Genomic DNA, 23,138 nt, shown 5'->3' on the forward strand with positions numbered 1-23,138 from the left:
TGAAGTTGACAACGACCTCGTGTTGGAAATATTAGCCTACGAAGCTGCAATCGCTTTCATGGACAAGTAACTACGTACCTGCAGCCACAACAGATTGGAACACATTGCACATGTCCTGACACCTTATTGCATCTTGGATATCTGGTCACATATCCCATGACAACAGTGGACAATGCTGCATTCGCCTGGACTCCGAATACATGAGCGGATAACAACGCGGTTTAACACACACCTGTGAAAGGTGAGACGCTCCCCCGGAGTGGACAGCGGCGCTTGGCAAAGTTCCTCATTCTGAAATTCTGCTGCATTAGTCTGCATGTTGCGGCACTTATCCTGCCTGTACTGACATGCAAATGTTAATAAAGTTTACACACCTTCACTTGTATTCAACTGTGATGAGTGTTGATTTGAATGACAATGTGTGTCTCAATGCCTATCTGGGTCATGGCCACACATGCAAATTGATAGCATTACCCAGGGAGTACCTTTTTGTGGACTCACTGTCCCTACATTCATCCATAGGTTCATTCTTGATTGATCATGGCCATGACACATCTGTGTGAATTGGAGTGCTTTATTCACATTCAGTTGAGTGTTGGAGCTGGACCAGTACAGGGCCATGCAAACCCCACTTTACATTCTTGGACCGTGGCGGGCCAGCTAGAGTCCTTCCGGGATTGACAAGTTCATTGGAAATGGAAGACTACAGTCTGCAGTATGATTGCTGTCTCATTGGTGACCAAACCAAATGTGTCAGTCCATGTCGAGGTCCAAGGTGAGTGTCGCTCAGTGTATAGGGGGACAGTGGGAGGTGTTATTCCAGGGCATGATGCAGAGGGCAGAACCAAGCTGATCACTGCCATTTGGCGGAGATGAATGCTACCAATTAATTTGTTCCACAGAGCCAGATTCATCCTCATCTCCGTCCTCTGATGTGTCAGGTGCCTCACATGCGGGTGGTGGTGTTTTGTCTGCATCACTGTGTGGCAGTGACACATCAGGGGACGGAGATGTGGATGGACTGGTAGGACCAGCATCCATCCGCGCCAGGCCTTGTGGTGGCAATGCCATGACGAGGGTCTGCAGGGCATGGAAGATCACAGCTACATCTTGCAGGTGTGCGGCCATGGCGGCCATTTGGGGGGCTTGCATCCTCTCCATGTTCTCCATGATCATTCGCATGTGACGCAACTCCTTGCTCACATTGCTGGAGAGACCTCTGACTAGACAGTTTTTCTTGGCACAGAGTCAGGACTCAAGCGATATCAGCCATGGCTTGTTGTAGATCTGACAGAGGGTGTTTGTAAGGGACTGTGTGTGGTCCTTGATGGAAATTAGACAGCCACGTATGGCATCTAGTTTGGCTGCCATGAGGTCAAACCCCGCCCGCAGCTGGTCTGACATCTCCTCCTGGCACCATAACACACAGAGTGGGAAGGCCATGTGTTGGTCGTGGGGGTCCTGGGAGACAGCCGAGGTAGCGGCTGCTTCCTGCTGTGTGGTCTATGAAGGGGGTGGGGTCTCATAGATGCAGCTGGGCGGCCCAGCTCTGGGAGGTGGGGTGCTGGAGCTGTCCCTGAGCTATTGGAGTGCATCGGTGTAGATGTTGGAGAGGTCCTCGTTATCCTCAGTGCTGAGTTTTGGGTCTGCTTTGCAGGTGATGTTGATTCTCCCTCTGCAATGTGAAGGGGAAATGCAGATTGGCATTGTGTTCACATGTATGTTCACGCATTGTACAAGTTTACTGTCAGACTGCATGGCAATGTACATTGTGACTGTTAATGAGGATACGCCTATTTGAAGCGGGACACTGGGCATTTCTACGCCATCAGGGATGTGAGGTTGTAGTTCTACATCATCATCTCACAGTTTCCTGCTAAGCCACATGCGAATGGCCATGTTCTAAGCAAAAGTGGTAGCAGTTGTATCCTCTGTTCTATTGTGACAGTGTTGCAGTTCATACCACATTGTTGTCAATGTTGGGGTGTTCTGCATCTTAGGTGTGTGTGCTGCATTGTGGGTGTGTTGCCCCTTCGGCTCTGATATGTCTGGCCCTTATCTCTTTTAGGCGGTGTGCCTTTCTGTTCTGTGCTTATGCAATGCTGAGATGTTGCAGACTTGGGTAAGTTGGTCTCTTGGTCAGAGTTGTGACACTTGGGCATGGTTTGTCCACAGATGTGCTATACTTACATGTGCATGTGTGCATTGTGCCCATCTCCCCCCTCCACCCAGTCCCTGGTCGTTACTCAGCCTGTTGCTGTTGGCTCAGGTCATGTTGTCCAGTGTCTGGTCCCCCAACTCCTGCCACCGTCTCCCCAATGATGGTCCCAGTCTGGTCCTCCTTGAGGATTGTGGGGTTCTGGTTGTCCTCTGTACTTGCTCCGGCTACCTCCATGGTGCTTCGCAGTTGTATGTGTTTTGTTTGTGTTTTTTGTTGCCGCCTTTATAGTGATTTTTCCCACCTGACTTGTGGGACTTGCAGGCGTGGCTCTGCTTAGAGCTGCATTTTTTCTTGCAGTTGGGCCTATCGCAGATTTTTTCATGTTCGGGTTCTGATTTTTATCGGGTGACTATCGCATGTTACCACAGTGTTGTGAATAGCACATTGACACAGAGTTCTTTTCCCGCGATAGACAGAGATATGAGAGATTGCGTTGACCGATTTAGGCGATGATTATAACACGTTCTTGAGAATATCCCCCCATGATGGGGTAATACAGTATGCCATTTTATTTCTAAATATAGGGTCGTTATGGTGCATTCATTTGGCTCCTTCATTACCTGACTGCATTTGAGACAAAAGAAACAATTTCATTAAGATACCTGTTGGTTGTGCCCAAATAGTCACTTGTCAAGATATTTCAATGGGAGTTGTGTTTACAGTCAGTTGAGCGGCATGCTCCATTCCATCACCGTCCACTGTCGTTGCCAGTAACTTCCGGACTCACTTCCGGACTCCCTACCTCTTGGTTTCATAACCTGACCAGCTTAAACAGAGACCTTCGAACACACTTACTGACTGTTTTTTTAACTTAGTCCATCGCCGTCCACCCGAGTGTTATAAAGTTTTATAAAATTCACCGACTCTCTAGCTCTCATTCTGCGTAGTTATCACAACCTCACCAGTGCAAACTGAGACCATCACAAATGATCACTGCTTGCATTCTCATCCAAGTTCCATGGCACTAGATACCCCCGCTGCGTGCCGGGACTACTCTGCCATCCTCGACCTATGCAAGAGTCTAGATGTAATTCCTTCTGCTAGTACCAGCTTTGCTTAAGCATCAACCTTGTTTTCTTTCAGCCTGTTCCGCACTATTTGCTTCCTTGATAATCACGCAAGTACGCTTATTCACCTTAATCTGTATAAACCCTCTGTAAATATATGATTGTTGCCATCGCCGCATTTTGTGTATCTCAATTGTCATAGTGTGGTTAAACTTCTGGAGATCACGTGTTTTAAAAGATTTTAATGTTGTGTTTTCTGCCTCCCTCCCCGTTTCATTTCTTTCCACAGGCAGCATCATTTCAGGCTTGTTAAACTCTCTTGTCCTGATGATGGTCCATGTATCTAGTTATGGATCGAAACGTCATCGACTCTTTAAACAGCATGCACGTTAAACTCATTTGTTAAAGCAAGTGCATCACTGTTTAGTTCTGAAAGCTTGCCCCACTATTTGATTGGCTACAAGCTTTGTGTTTTGCCTGAAAAAATGTATGGATATTTGTGATTGTCTTTATGTTTGCTCTTGAAGGATACAGGACTGTGTCCCACTCGTTTACTTTCTGATTTATCACAAACAATCACTTTTTTGTAATATTATTAAACCCTATATCCGGCTGGACATCTTAAACTCAAATATAGTACTGATTCTCGTCTATATTCATCGTTTTCTGACTTATAACTGTTTGAAGGACCTATTGTTGTTCATAACTAGTTGATACCCAGGGTCCTTCCTACCTTGTTTATAACAAACATATGGTCAGTTGAGGGCACTTTATTAAAATTAACTTTTTTTGTTACTTAACATGCATCATAATGTTATCTAATGTTCGAGGAGGTGAAAATATATCAACGGTTGAGTTATAATCATCAAGTGGCATTCAGCATGGAGCAGGTAAACATGTTGAGTTATTTTATAGACAAACCAACATCTTCATAATTTGTTTTAGACATGTATTAAGACATACGTTTTGGTGATTGAATGATTGGTGTTGACTGAAATATTTTTTTATTGTTCATATACCAGCATGATGCCCTCTATACCTTACCCAATTTCATGTGCATGTCTTTGAAGACAGATCTCAGATGGGAATTTACACGAATTGGCATTGGACATGTTGGAATACGGAAAGCAATTTCATTCCTCTCGTGGAACTGGCTAAATTTAGTGGCTCCACCTTACTCTTGTTATGAGGCATTCTAGCCAAATTCTGCCAATCACCACTCAGCATAATGTTTTCTCCCACGAGGCTCCAGAACTGCGAGCTGGCAAGCAAGCGAGATTTGGCATCCTCTATTGCGATTTCCGGTAACTGGGAATAATTAGGGTGAGATTTTCCATTGCGGGAGGTCACGAACATTCTTGGGCACTGTCATGGTCAGAGAGCTGCTTCGCAAGTAGATTTGACTGAAATGCACTACTGGTGCTAAATAACAGCACAACCTGAATATTTCCGCCCGTTGGCAAAATCACATGAAGTTTTTATGTAACCCCGCAGAATTCTGCAGAGTAAAATTCTCCCAAGTTCTGCACACCCCTAGTAATAACTACTGCATAAATTAAGAATATGCAACAACCTTATCACAAAATGCAAAACAAGTGATATGAAACCTGAACAACCATGAGTAGAAATTTCCAGAAGCACATCAATACCTAAGTTATATTCATCGGGCAACAGAAATACAATCTTATGTGTGAAAGCTCCACAACTTGTGGTAATGTGAAATATTTCGCTATACACCTTTAAATCATTTGTATAACTGTTTATAACACATTTTAGTGGTGTAGTATGGTTGTCATGGGTACTAGTGAAAGGAAAGAATATAGGACAAACAGTCCACAGGTTGAGTATTAAATGGTAGCCATAACTGAGATAGAATGGCACCCTCAAAACACTAGTCCCCAGTACCGCTGCCTCTGCTGCAGTAGTGATCAAACGTTCCTGAGACTTTGTCTTTCTTCACGTTGAGGTGTATTTTTTTGTAGTAAGACCAACGCATAGAGAGGTATAACAAGAAAATCGCTCACATTTCTAAAAAAAAAATCATTTTTTCTTTCCATTAAAAAGGTGTTCATTCTTTTTTCTCTGAAATACAAAATATGAAAACTTATTTGTAAAATATTCTAAAGCATTATGCTCATTATCCTTGATTCTATTACAGGTATACGTTAACTTTCCTATAGAGTTGTTTTAATTCTGTTAAAATTTTCATTCACATGTCCTAAATATCTCACAGAAATATAGCCCACAGTTAAAGATGGGACTATTCTTGCATACACAAGCTTAGTCGCAAACCTCCAACTTAAGACCATTTCTGTGATTCTGCAAAGATATAAAGACTCTCATATCCCGCACAATCTCCTGAACTCGAGATATCTACTACTCCACACATGTAGCACTAGTATTATCGAAGAAGGAGGGAATTACCCCAGTGCTAAACAGAGGGACGGGGTATGCACAAAGAGACAAAAAAAACAAGTCCCTACAATCTAATATCAGGAGGGCAGAACACCGCACCATGGACCAAGTGTCTATGTCAGTATGTCATTTAGTCTCGCACAAGTTTCTATGTGGAAAAACACCTGACTTGGCATGAAGAATATCCGGCACAGAAAATAATTTTTTTAGAAATATATCAAAGAACAATTTATTGAAATAAAAAGTATATTTATAAACATACAGTATAAATCACTTGTTCATTCGATGGACACATTAAAACTCCTCCCACCGGAGGTTATAATCTAAAAATATCACACACATAGGTTAAAAAACTTTAAAAAACAGTTGACGCAGCGTTTCAGTGACACCTTGATATTTTCACCTTCTCCAGGACTAAATTTTTTTTCTACAGATCTAAATAGCAAAAAATACGTAGTTTAGACAATATACATTCCACAAGCTAGTCATATTACACAGTAGAGGTAGCTATTTATATTAACATTCTATTAAATCATAGACTTGTTCTAAGTACACATTATGCTACACTGTCTATATACATCGACATCTATTTCTTGACACTTGGTCCCTATCGTTTCATTAAAAAAACTATGATGTAGTTATGTATCACAGTTTTCCACACAAGTTCTATCATGGTCAACTCTGATTGTTTTTTAACTCTCAATCATTATTTTCTAGGTTTCTAATCTGAGGTTTCTTTATCCCAACGCTCGGATATATAACTTTTCAAGAGCTAACTAGCTCTGTAGTTGAATTAATTCTGTAGTGTTGCCCCCTGAGTTATTATACAAATATATGTAATTATGCAGTACCTTATAGTAAGTTGGATTATGTTCCGATACCATAATCTTTGGTGCTATTTGTCCCACCGAGAGGCCACAAAGATAAGAGAAGGTCACCATTATTTTATTGACCCTCATCGTAGATTAAAAAGTTTTGATTTTGGTGTTAAATTTATCGTGCCATAGGTACCACTCATACTTTATACCTTTCAACCTTGATATTCGATATATATTCTTTGTCCGTTAGAACCACCGTAGTATTTGAGGGTTTGGAAGTTAAAATAAAGGTGCCCCTCTGACTTTTTACTGCAGAGAAGAAACAGAATCAGAGTGAATAGATTAACTCTCATATTTTGATTACTCATTTGAATTGAATGAGTCTAAATCAACCGGAATATTGCTGCTTACCCCTTTAAGTCAGAATATGAGCATTATTTTGCAGATCACGCAGTTTTAAAGACTTCGCATTGACGCTTTTTACATTGGCAACATAGTGCTCTGGTCTGGATCATTTTACGTTTGGCTAATGGTTTCAGATCTGTAAGTATAAAAATTAAAATGTCATATGCTCAGATTCTCTATGCCGTTAGCTACACAGTGTAAAGTCTAGGCACAATATTCTAACTAACTCCTTTCTGTCATGAGGAAACGTTCAATGTAGTATAAGACATCATGTAAGACCTCGCTACCTGTTGTTTAAATATAACAGTCTTCCCCCAGTAAAGTACCTATAATCGTCACGTAACATTTAGCCACTGTATTATTTTTTTGTGTTTATCTAAATTGTGTAGTGATTTTTTCATGTCATAAATGTTGTATGGACTAATCAAGCTCTCTGTGTTGTATGAGGTAGAGGATCAAACGTATCTACACAGTTGATAAAAACTGTGTACATTTTGGCTACGATGTTCAAGTTTGTATGAGAGAACAGAACATGCTTTAATGCAACATGGAAGTGAATGTTAAAAATGCTCTCATTCAAAAAGTAATGTGTTGTGCTAGCAAAGTGAATCGATTCAGAGTTCTCTATACTGTTCCAGACTGAAATGCGGACATGCCGACTAGTCGTGTATTATGTGTGCGTTACCAGCTAAAGCACTCGAACTTTAATGAAACACACACAAATAGTTTACTCACCGGTTGGACGGCAGCTGTACTATATTAACATATTAACAGGACAAAATATAATCAAGTTAGAGCTCAAAGGTCTTCCCTCTGTGCCACTCACCAGGTTCACGACCTGCGACCTCCATGTTCTCACGGATTTCCGGGTTCATAATGTGAACTCCTTATGTGATGTTGGTCTATTTATATTACTAAAGCCCGCCTACTAAGGGCAGAGTTACATCTTTCACATTCACATGCTAGAGACAACCGTTATCAATTTTATTTCTAGTTTATCTCTAGAGAATTTATTGGATTTTTTTTTAGCAAATATTCGGGTTTGCATTGCAAAAATACAGCCAGGGGTATGCTACGCTATCTTGTCCGAACCTTAGGACTCGTTCTCTAAGGATTTATAAACGGCGGCCATCTTTAAATTGTGTTTTTCCCTGAATAAATCTTAATTTAGCTGTAAACTGTGTTTTAAAATTTGTATTTATGTTCATAATTCTAAAACGTTCGTATTATAAGTACCACTAATGTACTCATTTAGCATATCTCAGTTTGTCAAATACCATAACTTGACCGGATGTTAAAGACACGTTCTAGGCATGTGTTCCAATAGCGGTCCTCTTAAGGTGGTATATTCGCTACAGGGAGCTAAGAATAAATAGTCAGGGTATAAATTTGAGGATGTTTATGGCCCCAAAAAGGCCCCTTCTGGTCTTCTACTTTAATCTAATAAAAGACTTGATTATTCATGATGACCCAAAACTACAATGCTCCCAAAAATAAATATATTTATATTAATCTTTCCCACTCCTCCTTATTATTAAGTCCATTCTTGTACGTATAAAAACGGGACATGTAGACCTGTACAAGTTTTTTTCTTTTGATCATATGATCTCCACCGCGTGCATTGATTTGGATAACTTCAATTCCGCACCATTTCAGTTCATCAGAAGAAGGGTGGAATGCTTTGATAAAAGGGTTGACAAGGCTCTTAGATTGTGCCAAAGATGATGATATCATGCCAACCCTATGAGTACAACTTTCTCAAAAATATCAACCCTAGACTGCCAGCCGTATACAGGCTACCTAAGGTACACAAAGACCTTCTCAATCCCCCCATGAGACCCATTGTTTTGAGTATAGATTCCCTGAAGGAACCATTAAGTAAATATGTAGATACATTTCTTCAACCTATGGTGATGAGCCAAAAACCTTTTATGAAAGACACAACAGCTATGATAATGAAAATTGAGAATTTACCGTTCGATGTGAAAACCCAGTGGTTAGTTACCATGGATATGGAGGCCCTCTATACAAACATACCAGAAGACAATACTATCAGTATGCTAGAGGGACTCTTGGCCAATAACACAGGTGACTTATCTGCACATTCGCCATTTATAGTTGAATGTGTGGAGATCATTCTCAAGAATAACATTTTTTTATTCAGAACTGACTACTATAAACAAATCAAGGGGACCAGCCTGGGAGCGACCTGTGCTCCCAGCCTGGCCTGCCTGTATGTAGCTGCATTTGAAGACAGGCACATATTCAATGTAGCAGCACCATTTTATGAAAATATTTCGGGTTGGTCCCGCTACATCGATGATGTTTTCTTTTTATGGAAAGGTTTGAAAGAATCCCTTATTGAATTTTTAGAATGGCTAAACTTAAGGGATATTAACTTAAAGTTTACATCTACCATTCTTCTTAAACGTCAAGACAAAACATAACACAGGGATATTACAAGTAGAACTCTTTACCAAACTGACAGACCACAATACTATACTCCACTATCAAAGCAACCATCCGGCCTGTCAGAAAAATAACATTCCTTTTGGACAATATCTGAGGATTAAACGTAACTGCACAAGTATGAAAGATTTTAATCAACATGCAGACGTCCTGACTAAAAAATTGTTAGACAGGGGCTATCCAAAGAGATTAACTAGACAAGCATACAAGAGAGCCAAATACTATGATGGAGTCTCTCCTTTTAAGACTAAAGATCAAAATGATACCACACAAAACCTTCCTTTAATCTTTGTAACAAATTTTAGCAGTGCCAGCAACAAAGTAAAAAATATTATAAACAGAAACTGGCAATTGCTGAACGATAAGTACAATAGTAGACTTCCTAACCCTATGTTCTCCTTTAGACATAATCGTACCATTCAAAATCATCTTGTACACACCTATGGGACTGAAACAACATGCAAACAACGTAGCATCACCAATGCTCCTTTCCCTGTAGGTAATTTTCTGTGTAATTCTTGCAAGAACTGCAGTAATATTGTAAAAGGCAGTGTGATTAACCACATTGGGATCTCACATGTCAAAAATGTCATTAATTGTAAGACCCATAATATGATCTACCTAATTGTATGCCCTTGCAATAAGGTTTACATTGGGGAGACATCACGAGAAAAAAGGGTCAGGATTACTGAACATAAATCAGAGATCAGGAAAAATAAAAAAACTGCACACTTAGTTTAACATTGGATGGAACATAACCACAAAATTGATGAACTGAAATGGTGCGGCATTGAAGTTATCGAGATCAATGCACGTGGTGGAGATCATATGATCAAAAGAAAAAAACTTGAACAGTTCTACATGTCCCGTCTTAATACGTACAAGATTGGTCTTAATAATAAGGAGGAGTGGGAAAGATTATTATAATTGCATTTATCTTTGGGAGCATTGTAGTTTTGGGTCATTATGAATAATAGAGTCTTTTATATGATTAAAGTAGAAGACCAGTAGGGGCCTTTTTGGGGCCATAAACATCCTCAAAATTATACCCTGACTATTTAATCTTAGCTCCCTGTAGCGAGTTTACCACCTTAAGATGGTCGCTATTGGAACACATGCCTAGCACGAGTCTTTAACATCCAGTCAAATTATGGTATTTAACAACCTGAGATATACTAAACGAGTACAATAGCGGTACTCAAAATGTTCACAGTTTTATCAAAATTAAGGTATATAATACCAACGTTTTAGAATTACGAACATAAATACAAATATAAAAACACAGTTTACAGCTAAATTAAGATTTATTCAGGGAAAAACACAACATTTAAAGATGGCTGCCATTTATAAATCCTTAGAGAATGAGTCCTAAGGTTCAGACAAGATAGCGTAGCATACCCCTGGCTGTATTTTTGCAGTGCAAACCCGAAGAATGCTAAAAAAAAAATCCAATAAATTCTCTAGAGATAAACTAGAAATAAAATTGATTACGGTTATCTCTAGCATGTGAATGTGAAAAATGTAACTCCGCCCGAGTAGGCGGGCTTTAGGAATATAAATAGACCAGCATCCCGGAAGGAGTTCACATTATGAACCTGGAAGTCCATTAGAACAGGGAGGCCGCAAGTAGTGAACCTGGTGAGTGGCACAGAGGGAAGACCTTTGCGCTCTAACTTGATTATATTTTTTCCGGTTAATATGGTATAGCTTCCATCCGACCGGCGAGTAAACTATTCGTCTCTGTTTTATTAAAGTTCAAGTGCTTTAGCTGGTAACAAACACATATCTCATGACTAGTCAGCATGTCTGGGTTTCAGTCTAGAATAGTATAGAGAACTCTGACTCGATTCAATTTGCTAGCGCAATGCATTAATTTTTGAATGAGAGCATTTTTAACATTCACTTCCATGTTGCATTAAAGCATGTTCTGTTCTCTCATACAAACTTGAACATCGTAGCCAAAATGTACATTGTTTTTATCAACTGTGAAGATACATTTGATCTTCTGCCCCATACACCACAGAGAGCTTGATTAGTCCATACAATATTTATGACATGAAGTAATCACTACATAATTTAGATAAACACTAGAAAATAGTGCAGTGGCTAAACATTACGTGACAATTATAGGTACTATACTGAGGGAAGAAAGTTGTATTTAAACATCACGTAGCGAGGTCTTACATGATGTCTTATACTACATTGAAAGTTTCCTCAGGACAGAAAGGCATTAGTTAGAATATTGTGCCTAGACTTTAGACCGTGTAGCGAATGACATAGAGAATGTGAACATATGGCATTTTAATGTTTATACTTACAGATTTGAACCATCAGACAAATTTGAAACGATCCAGACCAGAGCACTATGTCGCCAATGTAAAAAGCGTTGATACGAGGTCTTTAAAACTGTGTGATCTGCAGAATAAGGCTCATATCCTGACTTAAGAGGAAAAGCAGAAACATTCCAGTTGATTTAGACTCATTCAATTCAAAAGAGTAATACAAACATCAGAGTAAATCTATTCACTCTGATTCCGTTTTATTTCTATACAAAAAAGTCAGAGCTGCACCTTTATTTTAACTTCCAACCCCCCAAATACTATGGTGGTTCTAACAGACAAATAATATACATCGACTATCAAGGTCGAAAGGTATGAAGTATGACTGGTACCTATGGCACGATAAATTTAACACCAAAATTAAAATTTTATCATCCACGATGAAGGTCATTAAAATAATGATGAACTTCTCTTTTCTGTAGGCGTTATTATTTTGGCCTCTCTGTGGGACAAATAGCATCACAGATTATGGTATCGGAACATATCCAACTTACTTTAAGGTACTGCATAATTACATATATTTGTATAATAACTCATGGGGAAACACCATAGAATTAATTCAACTCCAGAGCTAGTTAGCCCTTGAAGAGTTATATATCCGAGTGTTGGGATAAAGAAACCTCAAATTAGAGACCTAGAAAATAATGATTGAAAGTTAAAAAACAATCAGAGTTGACCATGCTAGAACTTGTGTGGAAAGCTGTGATACATAACTACGTCATTGTTTTTTAATGAAACGGTAGGGACCAAGTTTCAAGAAATGGATGTCGAAGTATACAGACAGTGTAGCATAATGTGTACTTAGAACAAGTATATGATTTATTAGAATATTAATATAAATAACCACCTGTACTGTGTAATATGGCTAGCTTGTGGAAAGTAATTTTGATATTTAGATCTGTCGAAAACCTTTTCAGTCCTGAAGAAGGTGAAAAAGTCAAGGTGTCAACGAAACGCTGCGACGACTGTTTCTTAAAGTTTTTTAACCTATCTGTGTGATATTTTTAGATTGTAACCTCCGGTGGAAGGAGATTTGATGTGTTCATCAAATGACGAGTGATTTATACTGTATGTTTATAAATATACTTTTTATTTCACTAAATTGCTCTTTGATATATTTAAAAAATATATATTTTCTGTGCCGGATATTCTTCAAGCGAAGTCAGGTGTTTTTCCACATAGTCACTTGTGCGAGACTAAATGATATACTGACATAGACTCTTGGTCCATGATGAGGTGTTCTGCCCTCCTGATATTAAATTGTAGGGACCTTGTTTCTTTTGGCACTAGTATTATCATCACACAACCTTGCCCCAATACTTCAAAACACTTGAAAGTGATATGTGCATCAATCAAGTACTATAAAGAAAAAAGTAATAAATGCAATACCTCTTGCGAATGATTTTACTGATTGCAATGTATCTGCATTTCTAACTGCCTTTACATTAAAATCAGGTCTCATAGGTCCCTTTACCATAGAGAAGGCTGTTAATCCAGAAATGCTAAAACTAATATTTCCACCTCGGAGGAAATTGCCCATAACCTTTATGTGTAAGGTTTAAATCCCAAAGCATGATTTAGTTACGTAAAGGTACCATCATTAAGTTATTATAATTCTAGGCAAAATATAAAAACAGGGTCTGCGTAAGGTGCCTTAATTATTTGGCAGTTCATAGTGCAGAGGAGCACTCTTGTGTGACAGTATTTTTAGTTCATGCTCCAGGTTTAGTTGCACAGTTTTACAAACAACTATTTGATGCTCCTTTATTGTCAAGGCAGTTTCATTGGATATGTATTATCAGGACCTTATCCACCTTACCCCATAGTGATTCATTCCTGGCCCTGTGCCTAGCAAGGATGCAACCAAGGTTCTTCCTAAAGTGAGACTCATTGACTTGCTTCATGTCTTTGGATGTGGCCCACAGGTCCATTTCCAGCACAAGCAAAGGAATGACCCTCAGAAACTCTACTCAGATTAACAAGGTGTGCAGCACCAACATTGAATTATCATGCAGACAAAACAACATTGCAAGTAATCATTACACCTTCATGCATGTGGAGACACCATCTAATATATGGTGGTTGATCCTCCATTCCTTTCTTTTTACCCAGCGGCTGCAGAGTGAAAAGGATCATATTAACTGCAGTCATGAGGAGAACAGCTTATAGACGGGTGTAATCGAAGGGTGACATCTTGGAGATATCTGTCCATGGGAACGTTTGTTTGTCCACATTTTATATGGATGAGTGTTAGACCTGTTAGTCTTAGGGTGGTCCTCCCCCAAACTTTTTGACTGCTTGCCTCCAATTTTGCTGAATTCGTTTTGTTGTCTTTAGGAGTCTGTGCACTTTACCACTGCTAACCAGTGCTAAAGTGCTTGCGTTTACTCCCCTAAACATGTTTTGTTTGGCATATACCTGATTGGCATATTTAATATACTTGTAAACCCCTTGAAGAGTAGTATACCTCATAACCAGGGCCTGAAAATTAAATGCTATTAGTGGGCCTGCAGCACGTGTTGTACCACTCACCTAAGTAGCCTTCCAAAACTTATCACAACTTATAAGGCAATATCACAATGCCATGTCTCCTTGACATTAAAAACACCTTTGCCAAGCCTTAATCTCCCCTTTTATTACATATAAGTCACCCTTAAACTTGGCCCTAGGTAGCCCATAGGGCAGAGTGCGCTGTAAGTAAAAGGCAGGATTTACGCGTTTAAGTTTTACATGCCCTGGTAGTGAAAAACTTCTAATTTCGTTTTTGACTACATTGAGGCCTACCACTTTCAGAGTATAGCATCTGGGATAACTTCCATAAGCTGTAATTCAGAATTGAGAGGAAGTTGATCTGTTATGTTTGGTACTAATGAACTAGTAATGATACATCCTCTTCTTTAATGGCAAAGTTGGATTTATTATAGCAATTTTGAAAATGCCACTTTTAGAAAGTCGGTATTTTCCTGCAACCTGTCTCTGATACACTTCTGGGGAGGGTGCCATCTGGACTTTGTGCGTTCCCCCTAGACAGGCACACACAATAGGAGCTTAGGTGTTACTTGATGGACCTTTCTGGGAAAATATGAGGGAGGGGCTGGGCACAGTCTCACAGTTGCACCTGAATAGGCTCTGTCCTGCCCCACACAAAGTGCTGCATACCCCCCCTTGTAGTGAGTCTGGTGCAAGGGCAGGAATGATGGATCTCTGTGCACTTCAGAGAGCCTTCTTTAAAGTCTACCCCACTTCAAAATCGCCACTTGGTATAAAAACTGGACCTCAGACCCTACCACTTCAGTGGACTTCTAGACCTGTGGATAATCTTCCAAGCGGAAGGACTGATCTGAGGTTGAAGGATGGCCACTCTGCTGGACTGCTGCTCTGGAAGTATTGTTTCTTGCTGTGCTTAACTGCTGTCCTCCTGGTCTGGGTGAGAAGGACTGGCCCTGCATCACTTGAACCCCAGAACCCAGAGTGACTCCCAATTCTAGTTGGCTGGCCTCCTAATCCGAAGTCTAAGGGACATAAAAGACTTCCAACTAGCCTGCCTCTACACCTGACTCTGCCATCGGCGAGTCTACCCTACCAAGTGGTGCCATCGCAGACCTGGACCCTGGAACATCGGCTTAAGCTGCTTGCTCAGTAGAACCAATGCATCAGAGCCTCTGTGGAGACAGAACTTCTACATCACCATCACTGAATGATCAGCACTGATGCATCACCTACACTGAGGGGTTCTGAATTTGTGCATTGCCCCCATTGTGTGGACCAGAACTGGCACATTATTTGCTTTTTGCGTGGCTCAGAGACACTGCTCCACCTTCGGAACCACCATTGCACTATGCTGTTTTGAAGGAAAGTCCTTGCATCTCCTTCAATGACAGCCTTGACGACGAAGCTGAAACTCCACATTGGAGCCGACGTATCGCTGCTGTTGTGCGACCTGGACCAGTGCATTGTTTCCGAAGTGTGGATCAATGTGATTGGCCTGAACTCTAGAATTTTCTTGGTCTAATGCAACCAGATATCCCTAGTAGACGATTTGTGCTTATTGGTGCTATTTTCACTTATTTCTTTGAAATAATTTATGAAAATGTAATCTATTTTTCTAAATTGGGGGCCTTACCTCTTGTCTACTGAAATATAAATAGCATTCTATCCCATGAAATTTATATTTTGGCGGACGAGATATCGGCCATCGTTGTGACGGAGTAACCCGTCCACCAAGATCCTAATCAGACCCTAATTTTGGTATTTTTCTTGTGTTGTGTTTCCACTTTATTATTGTTTGTGTGCTGCATACTTACTTTACACATTGCCTCTCAAGCTGACTGAATGCATTTATTTATAGATTGTTAAAAATGGGATTTCTGGTTGGCTAGGCCTTGCACCTAAGCCAGGTAGAAACCACCACTCTAGTCATGGCAAGGGAGTTACATGCTGGAGCTAACCCTTGCTTACCCCCTTGGTAGCTTGGCACGAGCAGTCAGGCTTATCCCAGAGCCATTGTGTGAAGCATTTTGCCCAACACACACACATAGCAGCAACACACTAGGCACAGTACAAAAGAAACTTCACACAAGGTTATATATAAAATAGCCTTTGTATTATCCAAAACACATTAGAATCATAATCACACAATATAGAATGTGCCAACTGACACCAGGTTGCAATTCTCAGGGGATTATATACATGACAGGGCCAATCGGGCCACTGTCAGAGCCATCACAAACTACAAGTAGTAAATAACACAACCAGTAACTCCTGGTACAATAATGACCTCACCATTATATCACATTAGGCATAAAACACATTATGTATAAACACCATAAGCATAAACACATTATGCAATCTCACATTAGTACTGCACCACAGTACCCTAACATGGTGCATTCATCCTCTTTGCTCTCCCACCAGAACACAAAATGACCCCAGGCCAACTGGCCTTCCTCTGAGGCCCAATGCCCATTGTCCCAAATGTCAGGGCGTAAAGATAGGACCTTCCACTGGCCCTTTGGCTGCCTTGGCAGCAAGAGCAACATGCATAATGGGGTGTACCTCACCCCCTCCTCTTCACCTAAAAGAAATGGCCCCACATAGCAGCTCGCGGTGCAGCTGAAACAATTAGGGGGCATATCATCAAGGGCATTATCGCTGCTTTCGCAGCACTTTTTGCAGCTAAAGCGGCGATAATTTTAACGCCCTATCAACAAGACGGTGCTAACATGCATTAGCCCATGTTAGCTGCTGAATTCCCAACGCCTGGCATCTCAGCGATAAACATCGCTAATGAGATGCAAAGTAGGCGTGGCTGGGAATACTACATGGGAAATTATCGCTAAGGCAGCTTCACGATATCAGCAAAGAGCCTTAGCGATAATAATCATCGCAGAAATTTACCGTCTGTTAAATTCCTGACTAAGGCATACCTAACTTGGGAGGTAGAGTATGGTGATACGACCATAGGGTCGTATCACCAAGGCTATCGCTGTTTTGAGTGCAATAGCGCTGGTTTTCCAGCGATGTTGGCCCATGTCCCTGGATATCGCTGGAAAATTATCGTCCTGGAGTAACGCGTTGTTGATAACGAGCTTAACGGGCAATAAATTCCAACAATAGACGGCGATAAATATAAAAGTGCTAAGCGCGCTTTGCGATATTTATCGACGTGTGTTGCTGATATGCCCCTAGGCCTGGCACCACTGTGCATCTCAGGTCCCACTCAGGGAACCAAAGTTGCCCCCAAATTTGCCAAGAAAAGAAATGCGCCCATGTGGCAGCTGCCCACGCTCACAGTGCAGCTGTGAAAGCAGCACTGGCCCTAAGTGTGCCTCCTATGCCCCACTCACCGCGACTCCTTGCAGGCGAAAATGGGTACCACCGTAGGCCCCAACAATACTCCATATTCAGCCCTACTTACTGGGCCTGTTCAGGACCTGACAGGAATGCTTCCGTCGGTGCAGGGGTCCGGCACCCCACTCTCAGGCACCAACAGTGACTTCTCAGCCCCAGCCAGCTGACGAGCGATTCCTCCTCGGTAACGGCTGCCTAGGGAAGCTCTGTTTGAGCCCCCTCCTCACCACCACTCTCTTGCGACACACGGTGGCTGCAAGCCATCCCAAGGCGCTGCCCTTGATCAGGCAGACTTGCCGACTTCCGGCTCATGCCTGGGCCTGTTGGCATCGGGAGACAAGTCTCCTTCCTCAACCGGCTTTGGTACGTGGAGCTCTCCTTTTTCGGCGCCACTCACCGGTGTTTCCTCCTGGTGGTAGGGCGACGAAGGCGGGGTGCGCTCCCGCTAGACTTTGGGCTGCACATGCGGGACTCTCTGCTTTGGGGCTTCAGGCCATGCCCCCAACCAGGCACGGCCACCTGGCTTCCTCTGCTCGCAGAGGCGGGGTAGGCTCCTGCCCTTCTTCTGGCACCTCCTCTTCCTCACCCGCCTACCACCAGGCAGCTTGCTTGCCTTCCGGGTCGCTGCGTGTGGTGCAGTGGCCAATTTTGGCAATAATAATACGCTGGGTTGGTTCTCGCTCAGTCTCCCTCAAATGCCTGGCTCTCCCTGTCATACGGGTGCCCCGCTTGGCATATGGCTATGTACGGAGTGGTGACTCCACTACTCCTGGACCCTCAGAACAGCTCCCTCTCCATTCGCAGGCAGAGCAGGAGAATCCCTACACCAGGATTCCCTCAGGGCATGTTGGAGCCCAGCTCTGCAAGACCCAAGTGCTCCTCTTCTCCTGTGGGGACTGGAGTCCCCCTCCCTGGGGCTCCAGCAGTAACAGTGTAGCGCTTCACGAAGCGCTGGAATCCAGGAGTTTCAGACGGGCAAAGCTGGGCCTACACTGGCCAGCACACAGGGCCCTCCAGCAGGAGGCAGTCCCTCGTGGTGGTTCCTCCTGGGGCCCAGCAAGTACAATTAAACACCCACCACGAAAGCACCCTCTAATTGTGTCACAGCCCCAGTATTCATAGTACATCTTCCTTTTGTTCTGCCCTGGCATAGGGTTTGGGGAACCAGCCTCAACTGGTTCTGGGGGGTGTTGAAGCACTCTGTTTACCAGGCTTCCACCCTGCGTTGTCAGATGGGGCTCGGTCCTCAGACACACCACAGGGGGGTGGAGCCAGCATTCACATAGGCAGGCACAGATCTATTCAGGATCAGGGGACAACTCCTCCCACTACTCCAAATGCAGATCTCCTATTCACCTAGCCCTGACTCACCCTCCCCTCACTGGAGCCACACACACCTGACCAGCCCCTATCACTCCAGAATCAGACATACAATACACATCAGGCAGGCAGACAAATAGCACATAGAAATGCCAACTTCTAAAAGTAGCATTCCTCAAATAGTGATAATAAATCTGCGCACACCATTGCGCAGCATTTATTATTACTATTCCAAACATACCAACCTTGACCACGCTGCTTCTCTCATATCAGGAATTACCACTGAAACACTTATCAGGGCATCCCCACTTCATTCCTTTTAGAGGGCAGCTTCACAGGAGTGAGGAACCAAAATGGCTGTTTGTCACTACCAGGACATGTCACGCACTTCAGGTGCATGTCCTACCTTTTACCTATATTACACCCTGCCCATAGGGCTAGCTAGGGCCTACCTTAGGGGTGACTGACATGCAGTAAAAGGAAGGCCACAGACATGGCACACACTTTAGGTGTCACGTCACAGCAGCAGTACACTGCACGCAGAAGCCCTGCAATAGCAGAGGCCTGAGACAGGTTTGAAAAGCTACTTTGGTGGGTGGCACAATCAGCGCTGCAAGCCCACCAGTAGAATTAAATTTACCGGCCCCGGGTATCTGAGATGCCACTTTACATGGGACTGACAGGTAAATTACATATGCCAAACAGGTGTAGACCAATCTTATCATCTTTACCACAGAGAGCGCGCACACTTTACACTGGACAGCAGTGCTAAAGTGCCCAGAGTCCTAAAACCCCCAACACCATGTCAGAAAAAAGGCTAGGAGGAAGGCAACACGTTCAGGGATGACCCTGCTAAAAGGGCCATGTCCAACATTGATAATAATAAAAATGTTTCTCATTCGAACAACAGTGCATGTTAGGTTAGCGTGGGTTACGTTAAGTAGAGTTAGCTTGGGTTGGGTCGAGTTACATTAGAATACATTAGTTCAGGTTAGGTTAGCTTAGGTTCAATTAGGGTAGGATGGGTTGGGTTGGTTTTGGTTGGGTTAAATTAGGTTAGGTTTGCTATTTCAAGAGCGCACATAGTCCCTGAAGGAGTTCTTTCTGTTTAGAGCCACATACCTACAGTCGGATATTAATGATTAACCATGCTGAAGTAAAATTTATTTGAAGGCAGAGAACTCCAATTCTATTTTAGAATGTTTTATGGACAATTGTCTAAATAAAATAAATGTACTTCTATTTTTAAAAACTCACAGAAGTGTAAGTGCAGGTGGTGCTCAGTAGATATGGGGAGCTGTTCCAGAGTTGGAAGGCAATGCAGTGAAAGGACAGTCATCTTTGTATAGTTATGTGAAGCAAAGGCCTAATCAAGGATTTTCACTCAGAGATTGACATCACTTCAGCTTGTCCTTGCTACATTTTGGCAACTTGCTATAAATGGCTTATATGTACTATGCAAGGGTCTCAAATGCCTTAAAACTGGAAGCCAGTGCACGTCCCTAAGCAAAAGAATAACAAACGTTAACCCTTGTAGAGAACAGAATAAGATAGGCCACTGCACTCGACCACTTGAAGGTACTACATCAGGCCCAGGGAAGACCCAGGAGAACAAAGGTGTGTTGAACCAGTCTGAGTCTACCGAACGTCAGATAGCCTAAGTAAGATTACATTTCCTTCACATATTACACACCAGAGCTCTCATCGTCCCCATTTCATTGTCTGACTATATCATCATGCCCATAAGTTTACTTTGCAGTGTGGTACTTATATCCTGGGTTTTCAATAGGATAGGGAAATCAAAAGGGGGGAGTGAAGAGGTGGTGCCGATGGGCACCGAGGTGGGCACGTCCTCCTCTTAACAGGGATAAAGGTCAATCAAACAAGGGCCACCTCGCAATGGGTGGGTGTATACCCGGATGTCATTGGAATACACCTTCTTTGTTAAAATACCCCTCACACACCAAAAGGGCCCTTGGTGTCATGCTTCATCATCGGGGTCTTCCCGTCCCGCTGCGGGGCGGGGCAGTGCTGCGACAAGCGGATACGCCGGAGCACCTTTAGATGGAGGTGCTATGTGTATGGAGTGAGTGTCAGTGGGGTCAGGAGTGAAATATTGGTGAGATGTTAAAAAATACCTGGCCTAGTGGAAAAAAGAATTTTATTAAACACTGGCTGGTATTGTTAAAAGAAAAGTGAAGCGGAGAGATGGAGCTGATTAATGGGCTCTCTCTCCTATGTGGGTCAACATGTTTCGAGGCACAAGGCCTCTTCGTCAGGACCTTAGGGGAGATCCCCCTGTCACTCACTAGTGTTTTCTCCACAAAGGTAGAAATGGTGTATATACAAAAAAGTGAAAAAAGAACTATGTGTGTAAATACAATTAATAATTACAACACTTTTATGCTACCACACTGATAATGTAGTATGCCTGCAAGATAAGAAAACCAGTTTAATAATAGCGCCGATCCCAGTATGCGCTTAACTCTATGTCACCTGAAAGGGAAAAAAGACATATACACACAGATACACCGGTATGCAATGAGGGATCTAGCATGAATAGTGAAGAAAAATGAAGAATATCTTCAGACATACATAGTCACACACTCAGAGTAAGTAATGGGGGGGTGTGAATAGCCAGGGAAAAAGGAATTCAAATACATACTTTTCAATGGAGGAATTAATGCCTCATGAGTCAGCTTTAGACAGAAGGGTATAGTGGGGTCCCAACTGCAGGAGGGAAAAGAGAGGGGGGGGTGCATTGTAAATTCTGTCCCATTAGTAGTATCCCTAGGTACAGGCATTGCTGGGATATACAAGTTCGTCCTCTTGGAACCGGCTACGCCGTACTTACTGAGCCCCCTGCACGCTTGTGCTTCCTCCTTCGTCTGCTGCTTCCGTGGTTATGAGGGAGGACGGGAGCGGCGAGTATTTATATACTTCAATGATTAGATAATTGATCAATTAGCTCTGGAAAAGCCCGCCGAAACTACAAGGGCCAAAGAGGTTGGTAAGGCGGGCGGCCATATTGGAAGGTCCGCCACCCGCTCATTAGTATGCACGTCCGATCATTGGTGTAGTAGATTCGGAGATCGGTGCATGGCTGAAGACAGGAGATCGTTGCAGTTTCTAGCCTGGGGTACTGAGGGAAGGTTATGACTTACTTGGCGCTGAGCGGAGAAGCACGACGCGTGTGCAGAGTGCAACGCGCATGCGCCGGTCACCACGCGCCGTGCGCATGCGCGTCACACTTACACTCTCGCCTGGTGTGTGCGCGTGCGCACCGGTACCTCAATGGTAGTGTTCGTTGCGTCTCAATGCCTGGGAATAGGCAGACACCGAGGCAAACATAGGGATACATATAGTGTGACTCAATGTGGGGCGGATTAAAGGATATTGGGTTCAATAAATTATCTGGAGGTTTGTTACTATGTTCAAGGTCAGTTCATTGAGGACTAGGGAGGAGCTGTTAGTTACACCATGCAGATAATGGCTTCAGGTTGGTATTATATAAAAAGTACAGTCATGTATAAGACTTACATTTTAAAAAAGGACTTACATTATTTTAAAAAAAGAGGGGGGGGGGCTGGTTTGATCACTATAGTCTGGTTATTTGCAAGTTCTTGTAATGCTGTTTGTTCTTGCCTGGAAGTATTCCAAAAGGAGATCTTGTCACCAGTGGGTAAATTCTCAAGATCTTCCATTACTGCTTTCTCGAAGGTTAGCAGTTCAACAGGGATAGTTGAGTCTAATGGGGTAAAAGTCGACTTTTTCTTCAACCCTGTATCTGACTGCTCGTTGCCCTCTTTGGTGGAATCCTGAAAAAAAGCTCGGAGTTTTAGTTTTCGCATGAACTCCTTCATCTCCAGACAGATTTTAAATTTGTCCATTTTATTCGTAGGGACAAAACCTAGACCTTTTGATAAAACGTTCGTCTGGGCCTCTGTTAAATCCTGATCTGATAGGTTCACTACTAAGTTCCCCGACTGGTGGAGGCTGTTTGGCTCCGAGTCGATACACCGGGTATGGTCTCCGGTGGTTGGTTCCAATGGACCTGGGTTCCCTTTCGATTTCTTCCCTTCTGGGGCCTCTGCACTGGCCTAAAAAAGGCTGCTGCCCATAGTAATTGAATTGGGGAGCCTGTGGGTCCCAAGGTTGGAAGGTGTGACCCATAAAGGGTGGTACTGGTTGGTATTGCATGTACCCTGGGGGGGCCTGGTATGGCATCCATCCTCTTCCACCCCTTGGGAATTGTCCTCTAAAGGAGGGTCTTCCTCTGTTGGCACCTTGATTA

This window comes from Lissotriton helveticus, chromosome 11, assembly GCF_964261635.1.
Source record: "Lissotriton helveticus chromosome 11, aLisHel1.1, whole genome shotgun sequence".
Lineage (NCBI taxonomy): Eukaryota > Metazoa > Chordata > Amphibia > Caudata > Salamandridae > Lissotriton > Lissotriton helveticus.